Below are 7,622 nucleotides of genomic sequence, written 5' to 3' on the forward strand. Positions count from 1 at the left end.
AGAGCAAAACAGCAGGTATTTTCGACAGTTGAAGACAGCATATCCATTTTGAATTATCTGAGTTTTTATTTAGTCTATTGGAAAATAAGAGGAATGAGCTATGACATAAAGAGCTGCAGGCAACAGGATAAATGCCTCCAACTTCTCAATGAGGTAATAACTCCATTTCCCTCATTAAAGTTATCAGACTCTCTATTATGACTGAGTTTAAATCCAACATATTGCCAAGCAGGCACTTCTACATTTCACTATGACAAAAAATCCTCCACCATCATCTCACCATTCAGTTCTCCTAACTGTCTCCACATCTCTGCAGCACTGGATAGACGCCTCCGGCATTTTGTTATTATAGTGTCCATCATCAGATTATTGATTTCTTTAAAAGCAAAATGACAGTGGGCAAGTAATTAAATTGGTGTAAGCCAACGTGTAACACTGGTAGCACCAACTACAGCAGCAAGCCTAGTGCAAGGTTTGAATAAGTTATTTCTAAGGAAAAAAGATTTACACTATTAAAAACTAATGTACATATAGATGTATTCTTGTGTGTGCATTTGTTTTTATTAAATATGAAGAAAATATGAGCAGAGGTGCTAACAGGAGTCTGGTAAGGAAGAAAGTACAAATACATCTTTCGTTTCAATAAGTTATTTAAGAATAAGGAAAATAGTTGTGCAGTTATAAGCTAGTTATAAATGTATGCATACCGTTGTTTACATTTTTGTACTATTATGGTAATCATGGAAATAAAAATCAAATTTTTAGAAATATTGTGCTTTTGTACTTAAATGCTGAAGTTGCCCTCCTACAAGATAACATCACTGGGAGTGGCCCTAAGCTTATTTGAGTTTGAGATCACTGCTTTACAGTTAGGTGCTCAGAGAACAGCCACAGCTGTGGTTGAATCTGTGATTCTATGAATAAGCCTACAGTAGCTTTACTGTGGCCACTCTTTACTTCTCCCATCAGTATTAGCCAACAAAGTGCTTGCCACACATGATTTAACCCCCTGTGGCTCCATGGCTTTTTGTAACAGAGACTCCACAATACTGCTGTAAATCATTCAGCTAGGTTTACATTTTATACAGACTGAACTAAACATCTTCTGTATAATAGCATGCTGACAAATAGCACAAGTAGTCCCATCCTCCCTTCTCATCCAAAAGGTTAATTTTTATGTATTTGAAAGGCAAAAAAAAAATAAAAAATGAGAAATACCCATGTACAACTGCTTAACTGGACCACAGCTTTTTGCTGCTGTGCACTGCTACTGCCACCTGCTCTTGTCTGCTTTCCAGGCAAAGAGCCGAAAATCAAGCTGTTCAACTGTGCTGCTCCTCGTCCTCACTGCTGCCCAACTCCATGGAGGTCCCGCTGCCCAGTGCCTCATCAGCGGTCGAGGCAGAAGCCTCTGCTGTTACTTTCCCTTACCCCTGCCCCTGGTCACCCTCCAGATCCGCTCCACTCTTTGCCTCTGGGTCTCCCTGAGATTCTGTGACAGTAAGTAACTGAATTAATGTGACTAACAAAAATTGCAGGTCACAAAAAGGCAATCCATTTTCTTTTCTTAACAATATCTTCCATCCCTCCCCAAAAGAAAATATAATATCATTAGAATTTGTTGTTATTCTCATGAGATAGTATGTTCTGCCACACTTTAACCAGAGACTAAAAATATGTTTCAACTACATTATGAAGATTGAGGTCAAGCTACCAACCTTGGAAATACATACACCAAAGTAAAATTTTTTAGCGCTTGAAAATGTAGCGTAACCCCCCCCCCAGTCTGTACAAACACTGCAGTGGATTTGTATTCTATTTTTATAGCCGCCACATGGTGGTGATGGTGAACCACATGCATAGCACTGTCTTGTTGGAGACTTTGTTTTGATAAAGTGAATAGTCAGTGAGTAACAGGTGAAGAACTGTAATGTAACACTTTGAAGATCCCTCTCCCCTCTTACACCTACCTGCAATCACCACGTGCAACACACAACTAAAACCTGCTTGTCAGGTTTTTTTCAGCAGCGTCCCCACTGACTGAATAAAGACATTGATGGTGATGACATGCTGTAGTTTTCCACAAACACACTGAAGCTAAAGCAAGCTGTGACTCTGACATTTACCTAGGTGACACATAAACCTTTTGGTGTAATATTTGCCATTTGCAAGTAAAATGCAAGACTTGAGAATGTACTGCAAGCAAACAAGTCCACATTAAAAAGTTGTGTTTAACTGAATTAATTTCACAGCGATTGTCATAGATGATTTGCTTCGTGTGACAAAAACATGAACATCTGTTCTGTACTCCGCAATGCAGCCAAAAACAAGTGTTGGATGCTAAATCTTGGTGTGCATTCATTTGATGCTCCTTAAAGGTGAAATTTACAGCACATTCTGTACTTTATATACCAGCATTCCAACCAAATCATCATAGCCAGTAACCTCAAAATAATTGATCCTCTTGAACCAAAATAAAAAAATGCAGTTTTTAGTTTTCATCTTCCTCCAAATAAACAGGAATGAGCAAGTGAAAATACAACAACAGAAAATTAGGCAGGAAGATAAATATACATATCATCAACCTCAAAGAATTATAGTCAAACTGTTTAATTTTTAAAAAGCGAACCTTAATTGTTCAATGTGTCCCAAGTGCAACTTCACACAAGTTTCAACTTTTAAGTATGCTTACTTTAGACAATTTAAAGACTGTCTTATAGGATTTAGGGTGAAGCTAGACTGAACGTGATGAGGTAGGTGGAAGTACTGCCTTCCATTTGTGTCCAAAGACAGAATCAGAAGGCATACTTCAAACAACTAAACTTGGCTGCCAAGTGCTACCTGCACCTTGTGGCTTATGGGTCGAAAAAAATGATGATTCTATCTAAACACAGTTTACAGGTTGCTTCCACGGACTGATAAAAAATATACAAATTGGGACAGAAGTTGCATCTGATTGGCGTTTTGTGTTAGCAATACAATCATAGGCCTTGCGAGTGGTGAAATTCCACTGTAAAAGCTGCCAAAATGAAGTACAAGACAGCCAAGAACAAAACCAATTATATTACTTACTATGCACCCCATACAAAAAAAAAAAAGTGTTTTAACCAACTTCTCTTTTGAGGCAATGAAATTTCTTGCTCTTTGTCATTTTCACGCCTGTGACTAATACCTTCTGTCTCCTGATCACTTTCATTTTTGGAAAGTAAAATTGCATGCTCTTATGCACAAAAGAATGGAAAACATGCAGTATATAAGTAATTATAAATTCAGTACTAAATATATTTAATGTTATTATTTACTCCCATATTGTTACTATTATTTGATCCACTCAATCACTCAAGTAAGGTTCAGCTGAGAGTTGGCAGTTCATTACTGCTTACAATGGCAGAGGTGGCCCCTTGGATGGTACTCCAAAACATCAGGGAGAGTGCACTCACTTACACCACCAGTGGCTATGTGTAAGCCATTGGTGGTGTCTAATTACGTGCCTGCATTTTGGGATGAGCAGAAATAGAACAAATAAAAAAGTGAAAAAATAAAACAAAACAAACATCCATCCATTGTCTGTAACTGCTTGATCCCTTTTATGGGGTCGCAGGGGTTGTTCCTGGAGCCAATCCCAGCTGTCTCCGAGCAAGGGCAGGGTACACCCTGGACAAGTCGCCAGCTCATCAGAGGGCACTCACTGATGCCAGAGGCTGACATGCAAGTTCACAACCGCACATCAGGAGCAATTTGGGGTTCAGTATCTTGCTCAAGGACACATCAACATGCATCTCAGCTCAGGTCGGAACTATGATTTGAACCAGCAACCTTCTGATCACTAGCCGACCTGCTCTACCCGCTAAGCTACAGCCGCCAAAACCCAAACAAATAAACTGATATTCAAAGTTACTGCAGTAAGAAAATAATTGGTGACCAAGCCTACGACATATTACAAGACAACTATCTTAATCCCCTTAATCACCATGCCGGATAAATGTATCAGACCCACCTCTCCTTCTCTGGTAGACTGGACTTTCATAGTCACTATCAGAGAGTAACTCAGGTTCCTCCTGGGGGAAAAAACATGTGTTCTTTGTGTTATAATCCATCAAGTCAGTGACAATGCAGAATTATTTGGCTGTATATATAACTATTTTTTTCAAACACATGGAAAACTCATATAAAGCAGTAGATAAACTAATATCACCATAATTATGTATACATCTGCTTCTAGTACACTCAGTGTTGCCAATTAATGAATCTGTGTATTGTAATAGAAAATGTTAACCTGTGCAGGTTTGTGCATTCCTGCCATTATATAGAGACAGGTGGCTGAACTAATTGAGCCAACCTCTTTACCACCCCACAGAACATTGCTAGAGACATTTGGATTGTGTTAATCCTTATGGATTTACGGCTCAAATGTACAGCAGGCTTGATTGTGTTCTGAGCTTAGTGGGTACAACTACTACTTTGTTCTCATCTAATCAAATCAAATTCGACTTTCTTTCAAGCTTTTTTTGCTTTCTTTCTGTATATGTATTAAGAACAAAGCTGGTGTCAGGACATGATATGTTTAAAAAAAACAGCTTGAGCACATCACCCCTCTTAAAACATGCTTTTGTTGGTGTGTTTCTGTGTACGTGTAAAATGTATCTGCAGAATCCTACATGTAAAGATTCTGTTGCATGTTTGTCTCAGCAGGTATAGTGCTGAGGTTGAGTGGACCCCATACTTCACTACCGTAGAGCGCAATGGGCTGGATGACACTATCAAATATTTTAAGCCAGATTTGACTGGAATTTGGAAATTATACAGTTGTCTCTTAATTGCATGTAAGGCTCTTTGAGCTTTTTCTATAAGTACATTCGCTGCCATGTTGAAACTCCCTGATGCTGTGATGGTTATACCAAGGTATGTATAAGGTAGCTATATTCAATGATATGATTATTTATGGTAAATTGGTGTTTGTTCTCCTGACATCTGGAGCGTGTATGAAAGATCACAACATTAGTTTTCTTCATGTTTACTGCCAGGGCTCCGTTCTGACAGTACTTCTCACTATGTCTAGCTGTTGCTGTAGTGCTTGTTCAGAAGGAGACAGTAGAACAAGGTCATCAGCATAAAACAGAGACTTTACCTCTCTGTCTAGGAGGGAGAGGCCAGGAGCAGCACATTGATCCAACGCAACAGCAAGTCTCATTTATTTGCGTTAAATAAAGTCGGACTTGTATTGCAGCCCTGGCATACACCTCCCCTCTGGGTGAAGCATTCGGTTTGTTTGTCTCCAATTTTAACAGCACACATATTATCCAAATACACTGATTTAACCAAATCACACATTTTGCCCCCTATACCGCAGTGTAGGAGCCTGTAATAGAACCCTTCATGATAAATAAAGTCAAAAGCTTTCTATAAATCAATGAAACAAGTGAATATTTTATCATTTTTTGTTTGGTGTACATGTTTGTTGATTAAAGTGTGAGGGGTATATACATGGTCATGGTGTCATGTTTTGGGAGGTAGCCAATTTGACTTTTACTCAAGATGAGGAGAGTGTTCCTCAAGGAAATCTAGTATTCTTTTCTTTTGTATACTACAGAATAATTTACCCAGACAGCTGCTGACACAGATGCCATGGTAGTTATTAGCGTCTGATTTGTCCCCACTCTTATGAATGGGGGAGATGAGCCCTTTGCACCAGATGTCAGGAAAACATCCTGACTGTAGTACAGTATTGAACAACTTCAACACTGCACCCTGCTTCTCTGGGGTGCTGCATTTGAGCATTTTGTTTTTAATGCTGTCTGGACCACAAGCTTTTCTTGGCTGGTGTGGTCAGTTCTTCCCAAGTAATTGGGAAATCAAGCGGGTTTTGATTGTCTTTAATTGTTTCTTCTAATGTTTGCAGGTTTCTTTTGTATAATACATTGATCTGAATTGATTTGATTTACTGGTATGTCTCCAGATGTCACCATTTTGGATGGGTAATGTCTGTTGCTTTGTATTGAACTTGTTCCATATATCCCAGAACTGATTTTGATTAATAGCATTCTCAATATCTTCAAGTGTTACGTGGGTATAATTTTGTTTTTTGTTCCTAATTGTACATTTATACCTCTTTAAAATGTCATTATATCTAATGCGTAAGGCTGGTTGGTGATGTTTTTCATTTGTTATTTTTCTCAGGTCTTTTCTGATGGTCTTGCATTCTTGATCAAACCATTTGTCAACGTTTTGCCTTTTAACAGGCTTCCATGTTTGTTTTATGAGATCAGCTTTTTATCTAATGGCAAAGATCTCCTTTATACCACACCAAGATCCCTCCCGATGTTCTGCCCTTGTGTATGTTTTTTTTTTTTTTTTTAATTTTACAGAGGGCACCAAGACTTCATTATATCCTGGAGGACACTGAGTGAGCAAATCATTTTGACACCATGTTTCTGTCAGTACAATTATATCAACGTCTTTGATAGATTTCATGAATTCCGGGTTTCCGCTCTTCAGCTCAGAGGTTGAGGAGTTGAGACCCTCAAAAGTCCAACAGCTAAATATGAAATGAGCGCATTAAAAACAACAAAAATATATCAAAAATATATAATAAATATAAAGTCTTAAAGTACCTCTGGAAGCTAATGAAAGTGGCATGGGATAAAGGAATTATACCAAAGTCAGGGTGAAGGGTGGGAGGGATCCTGATTCCCAAAGAGCAGAAATACTCAACCATCGACCAGTTCCGCCAGATCAGTCTTCTGAATGTGGAAGGAAAGATATTCTTCAGTGTTGTGGCCCAGAGGCTCTCGGTTTTCTTGCAGAAGAACAACTTTGTAGACACCTTAGTGCAGAAGGCAGGGATAAGTGGATTCTCAGGATGTCTGGAACACACAAATGTCATCTGACATCAGTTGCAGATGGCCAAGAAGGAGAAGAAAGACCTGCACGTGGTTTTCCTAGAACTTGCCAATACCTTCGGGTCAGTGTCTCATGAGATTTTGTGGACAGCATTCAACTTCTTCCAAGTCCCAGTGGGCATCACAAGGCTGGTCAAAACCTACTTCCAGGACCTTCAGTTCTGTGTTACAGCACAGGCTAGTACAACTGCCTGGCAGCACCTCGAAATAGGCGTAATGGCAGGCTGCACCATCTCTCCACTGGCGTTTACCATGGCAATGGAGCTCATTATCCCAATGGGTGGTTGGAGGGGAACTTTTGAAGAGCGGGCTGCATCTTCCTCCAATCAGGGCGTACATGGATGACATGATGACAATAACAACAACAAGCGCATGCACCAAACGCCTGCTGGATAAGCTCCAGGGAAACATCAAATGGGCATGAATGGAGATTAAACCCAGCAAATCCCGCAGTATCTTCATTGTCAAAGGCCAGCTTGCAAATGAGAGGTTCCACGTCAACAACGAACCACTACCAACAATTCTGGAGAAGCCTATCAAAAGGCTGCTGGTATAGCGCAGAACACAAAGACTCGAAGCAGGTGGAACAACTCAGGCAGGATACTATCAGTGACCTCAAGTAGATCAACAACACTGCTCTCCCTGGTAAGCTGAAACTGTGGTGCTTTCAGTTTGGACTGCTGCCCCGCCTTATGTGGCCAATTTCCATCTATGAGGTCACGT

At 39.7% G+C, this 7,622-nt stretch overlaps 1 long non-coding RNA gene across 1 annotated transcript; it reads left to right on the plus strand.

Moving 5' to 3' along the window:
- The first annotated feature begins 668 nt into the window (after nucleotides 1-668).
- LOC119017937 lies at nucleotides 669-6,399 on the plus strand. The gene is made up of 2 exons (XR_005074604.1): nucleotides 669-1,500; nucleotides 3,602-6,399. It is a non-coding gene; the product is annotated as an uncharacterized LOC119017937 (long non-coding RNA).
- Nucleotides 6,400-7,622: the final 1,223 nt, after the last annotated feature.

The sequence above is a fragment of the Acanthopagrus latus genome, chromosome 4 (genome assembly GCF_904848185.1).
Source record: "Acanthopagrus latus isolate v.2019 chromosome 4, fAcaLat1.1, whole genome shotgun sequence".
In the NCBI taxonomy this organism is placed as follows: Eukaryota; Metazoa; Chordata; class Actinopteri; order Spariformes; family Sparidae; genus Acanthopagrus; species Acanthopagrus latus.